The 13,585-nt window shown below is 38.0% G+C and overlaps 1 protein-coding gene across 10 annotated transcripts in view; it reads right to left on the reverse strand.

Annotated features, from left to right (window-relative positions):
- The window catches only part of C8H4orf17 (chromosome 8 C4orf17 homolog), a 350,193-nt gene that overhangs the window by 159,427 nt on the left and 177,181 nt on the right, over positions 1 to 13,585 (reverse strand). Inside the window, exon 1 of one of the 10 annotated variants that reach the window (XM_084973341.1) lies at positions 13,186 to 13,373. The exons of the other annotated variants lie outside the window; for them this stretch is intronic. The gene's annotated coding sequence lies outside the window, so the exon portion shown is untranslated. Of the gene's footprint in view, positions 1 to 13,185; positions 13,374 to 13,585 lie in introns of those variants that run through there. 10 annotated transcript variants of the gene reach the window in all.

Genomic DNA, 13,585 nt, shown 5'->3' on the forward strand with positions numbered 1-13,585 from the left:
TTTATCATTTTGTTTCAATGTGTTCTTTTTTTCTTCCTTACCCACTCTGTGGTTTCTTGATGAATGTCTCCAGTTTGTTCTCTAGATTGCTGATTTGATGTCAGGAGTGTGGATTTTACTCTTTACTGCTTCAATTTTGAGGGGATTTTTAAACTTGTACTTCTGGCTTTGTATAAGTTTCCAATCACTCAGATACCTCTTGGACACCAGCCTTTCCCCTTAGCCTCATTTTGTAGCTAAAACTAATTTATGTGTACAGCTCCTAGCTCATTTTACATTGACTAGCAATGCAAATGTCATGCAGTGTGTAGTTCTTATCTCGACAATATTATATCTGGGACTCGACCTCCTTGTGAGCTATCCCCACACTCCAGCCACATTTGTAACACTTTTTCTCAGGTCACTATGCTTCTCAGGATGCCAGGTGCTTTCTCCAGACCCCTTTCATAAAACATATAGCATTCATGGAAGAACCTGGATGAAGAAAGGGAGGAAGTAATGTTTTAGGATATGGCCAGAGAGAGTAGAACCATTCTAATGAGTATAGACAACACTTCACACTTCAGGAATGGCCAAACTTCCCAATGGTCAGTACGGCCCTTCACTCTGAAAAAAAGAACAGAGAAAAGAGATAAAACAAAGTATTTCTCCATTTCCTCTGTTAAGTTGCAATCGGGTTCAAAGGCTGAAGTATGCAGTGTGCCTCAAAATGCATGTTTCTCAGTAATAAGTGGGAAATCTATTATGACTGTGGCCTTTTGAAATTTTACTGTGGATGCCATTTTTTGTAGTCATTGTTGCTTTGGTCCTGTGGAGATGTAGCAAGCATGGCTATAGCATTTTAACCCTATAATTGAACTCAGGAATGCAATAACCTAGAAAATTAAGAAAATTGTGGTCAGACTCCCGTATTAGTGAGACATATTAGGAAATGCATGGAGTTCCCATTCCAGGTATATCACAACTCTATGTGACCTGAATAAATTGCACGATCTCTTATAGGACCTTTAGTTTTATTGTGTGAAAAACAATTTAAATGATTCCATCCGACCACAGAATGTTTGTGACAAAACCTCAAAGTAAAATAGGATTTCTTTTCCCTACAGAGTTGTAGAGTTAGAAAGGCCTCAAAGGTTCTCAATTTTTAAGATGAGAACTTACAATTCATAACATTCTTTATGGAATATTATATGACAGTGACATTCAATTCAGAATCACTGATTATGCAATTCTGAGATTATAAAATAATAAATGTGAAATCAGGTTCAAAGTTTAAATTTATGGTGGAAAGAGAAAACATTACAATCCTTTGCTTAATTCTATTTCCCAGTATTATTTTCATGTTTTATACAATATGCTTACACATATATTCTTTTCAAGTATCTATTACTTTTAGAAGTTTTACAAACTGGCTTTATGGTTAACTTTTACTGGACTTCTTTTTTTCAGACTCTTGAGAATGTTATTTTATATGACATGCCAAAACATACTCTACTATTAAACTTAGTAAAATAAGTGTTCCAATCATGTGATAACATGAGTAGAAAGAACTCAGTCAACTCTAACTCAAGAACTCAGGCATTTTACTTAATCCTGCACCTCTTTCTTGACAATTTTTCCAATTGGATTTTTAACTAAAAGTCCTCCCACAAAGTAAGCTCCACTTCTAACTGGCTCCACTGGTAAACTCTATAAAATACTTAGGGAAGAAATAATAACAATTTTACTCAAATAACTTTAGAAAATAGAGGAAGAGGGGACTCATTTGATCAAGTACCTTGACATCCAAGCCAGACAAACATTTTACAAGAAAACTACATATTTTGTGAACACAGACAGAAAAATCCTTAACAAAATATTAGTAGATCAATAATATATAAAAAAGATAACATCATGATTGAGTGGGATTTATCCCAGGAATAAAAAACTGGTTTAATATTCAAATATTAATGTAATTTACCACAGAGGAAGTGTAATTCATAACAGGGTAAAGGAGAAAAGTCATATGATCATCCAAACAGATGCAAGAAAAATCTTTGACAAACTCCAACGCCCATGCATGACAAATATATATATACATATATATATATTTGTAAACTTTGAAAAATCTAAAGCTAGCAGCATACTTAATGTTAAGACTGTATGCCTAGGTTTGGGACCCAGGCAAGAAATTTCACTCTCATCATTTCAACTTTGTACCAGAGATCCAAACAAGTTCCTTAAAGTCAGAAAAACAAAAGGCCTAAAAATTAGAAATGAAGAAGTAAAACTGCTTTGAGTAACAGATGTCATGATTGTATACATAAAAAATTCTAAAGGACGAACCAAAAGCTAGAAATACGACGTGAATTTAGCAAGGTTAGTGAATATCACGTCAATATAATCAATTGTATTTTAATATAGTAGCAGTAAAAACTTGGAAAATGATTATCATTTACATATAATTCAGAACATGAATGCTTAGAGATAAAATGAATAAATTATGTATAACACTCAAACACAGAAATCAACTAAACATTGCTGTCATTACTATGGATGATGTTAAAAGAACAGATTTACCTGGTTTACAGATAAGATGACTCAACATTGTTATCAACATTTGACCTCAATTGATTTATAGATTTAATGCAATTCCAAACTAACTCCCAGTGGGCTTTTTTTTTTTTTTTTGATATTTTCAGATTTATTAAGAACTATTTTCTGTCTAGGTTTGTTAGGCACTGAACTGTGTCCTTTTCCACCCCCACCACCCATGCCCCCAATTCATTTTTTTAATGATTTTTTATTTTTTTCCATACAGTTGGTTTACAGTGTTCTATCAATTGTGGCGTTGGTGGATTTTTTTGCTTTTCTTTTTTTTTTTTTTTAATGGGTGAACAGAATGGAGGTACCTTAGCAAACTACACATAAAACTACTGTATGACCTAGCAATCCCACTCTTGGGCATATATCCAGACAAACATGCACCCGGATGTTCATTGCAGCACTGTTCACAATAGCCAGGACATGGAGGCAACTTAGATGTCCATTGACAGATGATTAGATTAGGAAGATGTGGTATATATACACAATGGAATACTACTCAGCCATAAAAAAGAACAAAATAATGCTATTTGCAGCAATATGGATGGAACTAGAGACTCTCATACTGAGTGAAATAAGTCAGGAAGAGAAAGACAAATATCATATGATATCACTTATATCTGGAATCTAATATACAGCACAGATGAACCTTTCCACAGAAAAGAAAATCATGGACATGAAGAACAGACTTGTGGTTGCAAAGGCGGAGGCGGAGGGAGTGTGATGGATGGGGAGCTTGGGGTTAACAGATGCAGACTATTGCCTTTAGAATGGATTAGCAATGAGATGCTGCTGTGTAGCACTGGGAACTATGTCTGGTCACTTATGATAGAGCATGATAATATGAGAAAAAAGAATGTATACATGTATGTGTAACTGGGACATTATGCTGTACAGTAGAGAAAAAAAATAATGTATTGGGGAAATAAAAGACTTTTTCTATAGAATATGACAAGCTGGTGCTAAAACTTATATGAAAATTCAAAGGACCTAGAATCACCAAAATAGTTTTGAAAAATAAGAACTCAGATGACTCAGGAATTACCAAAATGCTATAGTAATCAAAATAGTGCAGTATTAGCACAAAGATAATCAAATAGCAATAGAACATATTAAGTATACTCAGAATCCAGAAGGAATAGACCCACTCTATGTGTGTCTGTGTGTGTGTGTGTGTGTGTGTGTGTGTGAGAGAGAGAGAGAGAGAGAGAGAGAGAGAGAGACAGAGAGACAGAGAGACAGAGAGACAGAGAGACAGAGAGTTTTTCAGCAAAGTTGCCAGGGGAATGCAATGGGGAAAAGGAGATTTTCAACAAATGGTGCCAGAAAAGTACCCATCCTTATGAAAACAAATGAATCTGAACACTTACTTCCCACCATACACAAAATTTTGTTTAAATTGGATCACAGACATAAATGTAAAAGCTAAAATTACATAATTTCAGGAAGAGTACATGGGAAAAAACTTTACATACTGGCTTATGCAAATATTTCTTGGAACATAGAAAGTATTATTCATAAAAGAGCAAGTTGATAAATAAGACTTTGTCTAATTAAACATTTATGCTCTTCTAATAACACCATTAATGAAATGAAAATGCAAGCCAAAGAATGGAATAAACCAGCCTCAACACATACCTGACAAAGCACCTGTATCCAAAATGTACAAAGAACTTAACAATTAAATAATACAAAGACAGTCAAGTAAAAAAAGGCTTTTAAACAGTTCACAAAAGAAATTACACAAATGACCAGAAAGAACAAAATGCTCAAAAAACTAGTCTTGCAGAGTTCCCATCATGGCTCAGTGGAAACGAATCTGATTAGCATCCATGAGGACGCAGATTTGATCCCTGGCCACGCTCCATTGGTTAAGGATCTGGCATTGCTGAGAGCTGTGGTATAGGTCCCAGAAGCAGTTTGGATCAGGTGTTTCTGTAGCTGTGGCATAGTACAGCAGCTACAGCTCTGATTCGACCCCAGCCTAGGAACCTCCATATGCTGTGGATGCAGCCCAAACAAGACAAAAAAAAAAGTCTTGAAGTAAGAAAAAATTTAAACCACATTAAAATAACACTGCACCCTCTAGATTGACTAAAATGTAAAAGACTATCAATATCAAGTGTTGGTGAGCATGGGCAGCAATTGTAATTCACACACACTGTTAGTGGGAATGTAAAATGACACAACTGCTTTGGAAAATAGTGTGGCTTTTTCAAAAAAAGTTTAACATCCAGTCATCATTTCACCTAGCAATTCCAATCCAAGACGAATGAAAACATATGTCCACAAAAAGACTTGTCCCAGGGTGCCTATATTCATACTACCCAAAATTGCAACTGAAATGTCCATCCCCATGGATGGATAAACAAATACACTAAATCCATATAATGAGCTACTATGTAACAATAAAAAGCAACAGACTACTGATATACACATGTTTACATCTCAAAAATATGGTGGAGAGGAAAGAAGCTAAACACATGAGAGTTTGTCCTAGGTTGATTTTGCTGTTACGAATAGACAAATTATACTATGAGAAAGCAGATCAGTGGTTGCCTAGGTCTGGATATGCAAAGGTAAACCACAAAAGGGTATGAGGGAACTTTTAGGGAAATGGCAATTTTCCATATTCTGCTTGTGGTGTTAGATTTAGAGTAGACCTAGAGATATATTAATTGGGTGAGACCCACCAATGTGGACACTTAGAATGGGTGAAGTTTTAGTATATAAAGTTGACGCCAATAAAATTAATGTTAAAAAAAAAAACAAACAAATTTTTCAAAAAGCCCAAGAACCCCTCAAATTTGAAACAATCTGTGGCTTGAGTATTAGGTGCCTTGGAATATCCCTGTAAGATAAGGTGCTTCCGTGTATCAAATAACTCATGACTCCTCCAAATCTTTCCTGCTAATTATTTTTATTTGAGCTTTGGGGGAGGAGGGTTGCTTTTGAATCCTCTTTTATAGAGAGAGGAATATACTTCACTCTAGCTTTCTTTTAGCTTTAACCTTCCCAAGAACTTAGACTTATTCCTTAAGTTATTTTTTAGCATTCTTTGCTTCCCATCCCTCCAACACAGATCCCAGACCAGGCATCCCAGGAGGATATTTACTTTTGACATTAGAATAAACAAATACTAATTCTGTTGTGAGACTACAGTGATCTACCTTAACGGCAACTGGATACCATCAAGGTTCCTGCAATTCCCAGATTTCCAGGTGAGCAGTAGGCCAGAAACATAATACTTACATCAGAAATATTTTGCTCTTTTTTTTCCTTGTTTGTTTTCACTGCAAAGAAACTTTCTGAATATTTGTTGACAAATATTAATATGTTAAATAGCTTGCCTGGATAATATATATAATACTTCATACAGATGTGAAATTATGAATGGTATTTATGTGATGATTAATAAATTCATGGTTCACTTAAGACCTGTGCTATAGCTTGAACAGCTACAGCTGGATAATAAAAAAAAAATCTCAGTTTTCCTCATGGACTTGGAAAACAAACAGACTTTGTGGTTGCCGAGGTAGGAGGAGGGAATGGGGTAGACTGCAAGTCTGGAATGGATAGGCAATGAGATCCTGCTGTATAGCACTGGGAACTGTGTCTAGTCACTTATGATGGAGGATAATGTGAGAAAAAGAATGTATATATGTATGTGTGACTGGGTCACTTTGCTGTATAGTAAACCAACTATAATAGAAAAAATAAGAATCATTTAAAAAAAGATCTCAGTTTTCCAGAGACAGTTACTATTGCCCCACTGTTAATTATTTTTTTAATTTTTATTGTATTTTATTTACAATGTTCTGTCAATTTCTGCTGAACAGCAAAGTGACCCAGTTGTACATACATATATACAAGTTTATATACTTTCTATCACATTATCTTCCATCACGTTCCAACACAAGTGATTAGATATAGTTCCCTGTGCTCATTGCTTATCTTCTCCAAATGCAATAGTTTGCATCTACTTATTGTTAATTATTAATGACTCATCGTCACTTTCAGAAGTGTTCTAGTGTTATGGATCTGTGATTACCCTCCTTATGCCTGTGTGTGAACACCCTGCCTGCATGTGGCACCCTTGGTCTGAGAAATCAAGTTTTTCCTTGCTGGGAGCCAGGAGGATATGCTGGGCCAGTACACTACCATATTACATCATTAAGGCTCTGTTCTGACTCATCTCTTTCCCCAGGACTGGAACTAAAGATGAAGTGCCAGCACCAGGTTTGTAAATACCCCCAACTCCTAGGAAGATTGTGCCATGCTCTGCAAGCCCTGACTATGCCACCTGCACCTTCATTTTAAGAGTGGACTTAGAGCTGGAGGGAATGAAAACACAAAGAGATGGAAAAAAGGAGAAAGGAGCAGGGGCAGAGGAAATTAGAGCAGCAGATCAAGACACTGACTGAGTAGTAGGAGTTCCTGAATAAAAGAACAGACAAAGCGGAGTGAAAGAGTCAGGGAGGGAAAAGCATTAATAAAGCAATTTAAGTAAATTTTCTAAAACTGAAAGAAGTTAATCTTCATATTTTTTTAAAGTCACTGAATGCCAGTAAAAAGGATAGACATACACCGACCCAGAACAGTTCACTGTAAGGTTTCAGACTATGAGGGATTAACAGAACATCCTACAAGTTCTGAAGACAATACAAAGAAGGAAGATGCAAAGGAGCGAGGAAGGGGGGGCGGAGGGAGGCAGTCAGAGGCCCTGGGGGTGCAGCAACCACCAGAAGCTGGAAAAGGCAGGAAAGATTCTCTCCTTGAGTCTCAGTGGGAGTGAAGCCAGGCGACACCTTGATTTCAGCCCAGTGATAAAGACTTTCAGCCTCCAGGACTGAGAGGAAATAAACCTCTGTTGTTTTAAGCCACCCAGCTGTGCTACAGTTGCTCCCCTTATCTGTGGTTTCAGTGACCCACAGTCAACTGTGGTCCAAAAATCTTACATGGACAATTCCAGGCATAATTCATAAGTTTTAAAGTGAGTACCCTTCTAGGTAACATGATGAAATCTCAGGCCATTCCCCTCCAACCTGCCCTGGATGTGAATCATCCCTTTGTCCAGCATATCCATGCTGGACAGGATACCCACCTGCTGGTAGAGGGAAAAATAAAACCCAAACGGTATAGATAGGGTTCAATACTCTCCGAAGTTTCAGGCATCTATCTACTGGAGGTCTTAGAACATTTCCCCCTCAGATAAGGGGGGACGATTGTCATTTGTCACATCAGCCACAAAAAGTAACACATCAGATTGTCCCAGATGCAGAGCACACCCTGGCCATCCCGGAGCAAGTCAAAGACTTCTCCACAAGAAAAAAATTCATGGGATACTTGATGCAACAGTATATCTTGAGTGAAAAGTAGACATCTAGAGATGCTTTGGGCATTGATTTAGCTGCTAAGCCTAAAGACAAAACCAAGCTAGTTTTCTTTCTTTCTTTCTTTCTTTCTTTCTTTCTTTCTTTCTTTCTTTCTTTCTTTTTTCTTTTTCTTTTTTTTTTTTTTTGTCGTCTTTTAGCCATTTCTTGGGTGCTCTCGCGGCATATGGAGGTTCCCAGGCTAGGGGTCAAATTGGAGCCATAGTTGCTGGCCTACACCAGAGCCACAGCAATGCGGGATCTGAGCTGTGTCTGTGACCTACACCACAGCTCACAGCAATGCCAGATCCTTAACCCACTGAGCAAGGCCAGGGATCCAACCCACGACGTCATGATTCCTAGTCAGATTCGTTAACCACTGAGCCACGACGGGAACTCCAAAACCAAGCTAGTTTTCAAAGAGCCAGTATTTAATCCTAGGGAAAAACAAAATTGTTCAGTTAAAGAGAAAAATCAGAGCAAATCACACAACTTATCTGTAAGTAGCATTTACATAGTCACAATAATATAAATTACTCTAATATCTATCACTCTCGGGAGACACAGAGGAGAAATAGATAATTTTCTGTGGTAATGACTGCCCCAAATTTTCATCCTTTAAAATTGGAAGTAAACAGAAATGCCCCCAGAAAAACCAAGTTAGGAATATATGCGTGCTACTTAGAGATGCAGAAATAAACACAAAATACTATGTTTTAAAAATTGAAAGCAGTGGCCTCTGAGAAGAAGTAAACATAGGAATAAGTGGGAAAGCAAATACTGTTGTTTTTCTTAGGCTTTATAGAAAAAAACTTTGCTTTTGTATATGCATATATCACTTTAAGGAGAAAATGAAAAATCAAAAACTGGAAAAATGGTGAAAGCAATAAAAAAGTTGGTTACATTCTCAGATTCACAAAATACAAAATGAATAAAAATTTTGAAACTAATTTTCATAGCATTGTGCAGTTAGGTCCATCTGGCCAAGTATTACATTTTCAGTGACTGTGTCATGTAGGATTCAAAAGGTGCCGTGTTACAAACACCTTGGAACTGCTCTGGAATACTTCTACTTGAAGGCACAGGGAGGCTGTGCAAAATACTGCAGATCAGGCCTGTATAAATCTATCACGGGAAAGAGCAGCTGAGCCCTGTTAGTTGTCTCTAGTGACTTCTCCTTTGTTGATGATTCTGGATGTTTGCCTTTCTTCTCACATCCCTTAAACATACTCGTCCCAGAGCTTTCTATTTCTGCAAATGATGACCGTTAAAATGACATCAATTCAATCTGCATGAAAACTTGTTTACTTGAGGGTCTGCTTCTGGGACCACCCCTGGTACCAATACCCATGTCAATGTGCCCAGGAGAAAACCAGAAAACTCTGCATTTCAAATAAAATGGATTTAATACAGAAACTTGGTTATAGAGTGTTGGAAGGCTAAAAGATCACAGAGGGTATATTGAGGTCACTAAGAACATTAAGCCCAGGAGGGCTGGGAGAATGAATAGAAAGGGGTGGCATTGCCAGAACAGAAATCTGAGCCAAAGGGCACCAGAAAATTGGGGCTTAGACCTCCAAGAAGAAGGTACAGCCCAGTGGTCGCTCAGAAGGCAAAGTTCACACTCACTCTGCCAAGAGAGCTGGGCCCAGCTGCTGCTGCTGCTGCCTCTGAGGTCACTGTGCACTTCATCATACTGATCCATAGTATTTCACTAAATCATCTGCCACATATTCAGAATATCTGAATTTGGAGCTCAGAGAAAACTGTCAAAATCTGCGTGGCTTTGCCTTCCGCTTCTCTGAGATTATTCCCTAAGACCTTTCACAAGGAGATCTAGGAACAAACCTTTTAAGCATTCTATAGATGCTTTTTATGTTAGGATCAGGGGTCAAAGCTGCCAAATTATTTTCTAACTTCAATGGAAGGGAGATAACTTTAATGCCCTCACCAATTTAGGCTTCAATGTCAACGTAAAATGTTAAGTAAATACTTGATTTATGGTATTGGACTTGGGCATATTAAAGATATTGCCATGGCAAATGAAGTGTTTGGCTGTTATTAACTTCCCTCTTTATCCCTGCCTAAACCCCATGATATTTGGAAGATATTAGATTATTTATGCACCTGTGAGAAGAGTTACATCTTTATCCTTTCCAAGCATTGTTTAAGTAAATATTAACTGCATTGCTCTGCCAAGTCATTTGGCCTATAAAATCAGGAATTTGGACTGGATGATTTCTGAAATTTTTGCTAGTTGAAGTCTTCTTATTCAAGCCTTATAAAATGTGAGGCTACCTTAGTGGATAGATAGCTAAATGTCTTAAACCCTGTTCTACCCTGCTTTCTTTTTACAGAACAGTGGAAAGAATGTGGGCTTCTGAATCAGAGAGATGTCACTTAGAATTGTGCCACTGCCACTTGCCATCTTCACGATACCATTGGAGATGGTGTAGCTCTCTACAGATGCATAACGTCAGCCCTCTGTTTTTAACATTGTTCATGGCTGGACTGCGGATATAGATGGAGTGTTTGTGTTCCTCTAAAATTAGCGTTTGAACCTAATCCCCAATACATGGTATTTGGAGGTGGGGCCTTTGGGAGATGATTAGGTCATGAAGGATGCACCCTCATGAGATTAATGCCCTTATAAAAGAGGCCCTGGAGAGCTCTCTTGTCTTCTACCACGTGAGGACACAGTACAAAGATGCTCAGCTATGAACAAGAAGTAAGCTCTCACCAGACACAGAATCGGCCAGCACCTTGACCTTGGATTCTCCAGCCTGCAGAACTATGAGAAATAAGCATTGTTTAAGCAGTCTTTGATGTTTTTGTTATAGAAGCCCAGACAGACTAAGACAACATCTGACTCAACTGCTAAACAGAGAGACTTTGGTAAAAATATAGAATTAGGCCAGGCTATGTTCTGAGAGAGACCAACAGACAGACAGATAGATGGACAGAGAATCAAAGATGCAAAATAGTCAATTAGCTCTGATATTCCACTTTTTCAAGCCATACCATTCACTTCTTATTCTTTGATGCTTATGTAATTACCTATTATAGTCATACACTAGAACTCTTATTAACTCCAGCCTGAGTACCTTTATGTTTTTAAAGCCAATATTTCTGACCTAATTAGAAAGGACATTTGGGGATCTATAATTTCTGAGCTTCTCTTACTTAATCTGTAAAATGGGAATAATAATAGTATATTCCTTGTAGGACTGCTCTGAGGATTGTATGTTAGAATGTATGAAAAACTCATTGGATTTCTAGAAACATGGTAGGTGATCAATAAATTGTGGCCATTAACTTCCTGTAAATGTATGTCTCATAAATAAACCACAAATTTATTAAGAATTTACATCATTCTTGATATCCTATCCTTCTATCAGCCTATAAACACACCAAGCCAATGAGTCTTTCTAATTGGTTGGGACACATGGGCCCCTTGATACTACTCAGAATCTCTCAAAAGTGGTCAGATTCCTTTTCTTTTTTCTTTTTTTTTTTTTTTTTTTGTCTTTTGTCTTTTTGTCTTTTGTTGTTGTTGTTGTTGCTATTTCTTGGGCCGCTCCCGCGGCATATGGAGGTTCCCAGGCTAGGGGTTGAATCGGAGCTGTAGCCCCTGGCCTACGCCAGAGGCACAGCAACGCAGGATCCGAGCCGCGTCTGCAACCTACACCACAGCTCACGGCAACGCCGGATCGTTAACCCACTGAGCAAGGGCAGGGACAGAACCCGCAACCTCATGGTTCCTAGTCGGATTCGTTAACCACTGCTCCACGACGGGAACTCCCAGATTCCTTTTCTTTGCCTTGTTCTCCTCCACAAGTTAAGATGAGGGAAGAGCAGGGTGGTGACAACTGTCTAGAAGTTGGGCCATTTCAAGTTATGAGACCACACTGAAGTGAAAGACCTTTCTTGTCTCTCTGCTATGTGGTCATAGGGTAGGCCTACCATGGCTCTCTACACCTGCATCAGTAAAGTTAGAAACAGACAATAGTGTTGTTTCCTTCACAATTTCAGAGAATGTTAACAGACTGTATCTAATTAAGTAGTTGAATGCACTATATTCTGCAACTGTTGGTAAAAGATGTGAGATTTACTAAAAATCAAACTCATATTCTCTTTCTCATACTCTTGGGACAAAGACAATGGACATGCAGAGTGAGCTTTCTTGACTAATTGGCAATATGAGCAGTACTTTGTTTCTTTTTTTGTTTTGTTTTTAAATAATGATTTTTATTTTTTTGTTTTGTTTTTAAATAATGATTTTTATTTTTTTCCATTATAGCTGGTTTGCAGTGTTCTGTCAATTTTCTACTGTGCAGTATGGTGACCCAGTTACACATACATGTATACATTCTTTTTTCTCATATTACCATGCTCCTTCATAAGTGACCAGACATAGTTTCCAGTGCTACACAGCAGAATCTCATTGCTAATCCATTCCAAAGGCAACAGTCTGCATCTATTATCCCCAAGCACCCCATGCATCCCACCCCCTCCCCCTCCCCCTTGGCAACCACAAGTCTGTTCTCCAAGTCCATGATTTTCTTTTCTGTGGAAAGGTTCATTTGTGCTGTATATTAGATTTCAGATATATGTGATATCATATGGTATTTGTCTTTCTCTTTCTGACTGAGTTCACTCAGTATGAGAGTCTCTAGTTCCATCCATGTTGCTGAAAATGGCATTATTTTGTTTCTAACTTAAATATCTTCTCTCTAAAAAGCATCCTAGGAGTTCTTCAGTCAGAATGCCCTCCCTCTGATCTAGAATATCCCAGATGGTCTGACTTGCCTGTATCTTTTCCCCCTATAGACTGTGATTTTACTTTTATGCATAATCATTGTAGCTAGTATTTATTAAAGGCTGTCCTGTTTGTCAGGATCCCTGATATATGTTCTAAAGTATTATCTCATTTGTTCATCAAACAACCCTTTCAGGGGTCCTACTATTCATCCTCACTTTACAGAGAGGGAAACTATGGCCAAGGACAGTTGAATAAGCCCAAGTTCACACAGCTGGTAAGGATAGGGTCTGCTCAAATCCAAAGCCATGCCATAACCACTGTCCCATACAGCCTCTTGGTTCAAGTAGAGGCCACCTCTTATCCATGATTGTCACACCACTGTACCCACCCGAGTATCTAGGATAGAGAGGTTCTCAGTCAGTGCTGACTGATACTGAGTGGAACAGAAGTGCCAGAAACGTTTAGTACCTTTGCTGTCACTGATTGGTATCTGATGTCTCTATGGTGAGAAGAGAGTGCTGGAGCAAACATCTGCCTCAGGCTTGTAGCTCTCTCTCCATGTTATTTGTGTTGCTTTCTGACTTCTCCTCCTTCCTCACTGAATCATGTGGATTAGAAATTGGAGCTTAGTTCACACAAAGGGAAAAGAGAACTCTGAACACTCTGTGTGGAACTAAGAGAAGTATGGCATCCAGGAAAAAGATAAATATAAATATTTATATATATATGGAAATATTTAACCTAATTAAGTCAATATGTAACCTGAAATCATCATATTGCCAAAAAAGTCTATGAGTGCTGATTCAGTGCCCTTTCTTCCTGATTTGACTTGGTCTGAGAATACGCTGGTGGGTGTGGCTTAAAGATC

This window comes from Sus scrofa, chromosome 8, assembly GCF_054392235.1.
Source record: "Sus scrofa isolate SSC_HxYL_T2T_F1_AM1 chromosome 8, Sscrofa_HxYL_maternal_Yorkshire_Landrace_v2.0, whole genome shotgun sequence".
Lineage (NCBI taxonomy): Eukaryota > Metazoa > Chordata > Mammalia > Artiodactyla > Suidae > Sus > Sus scrofa.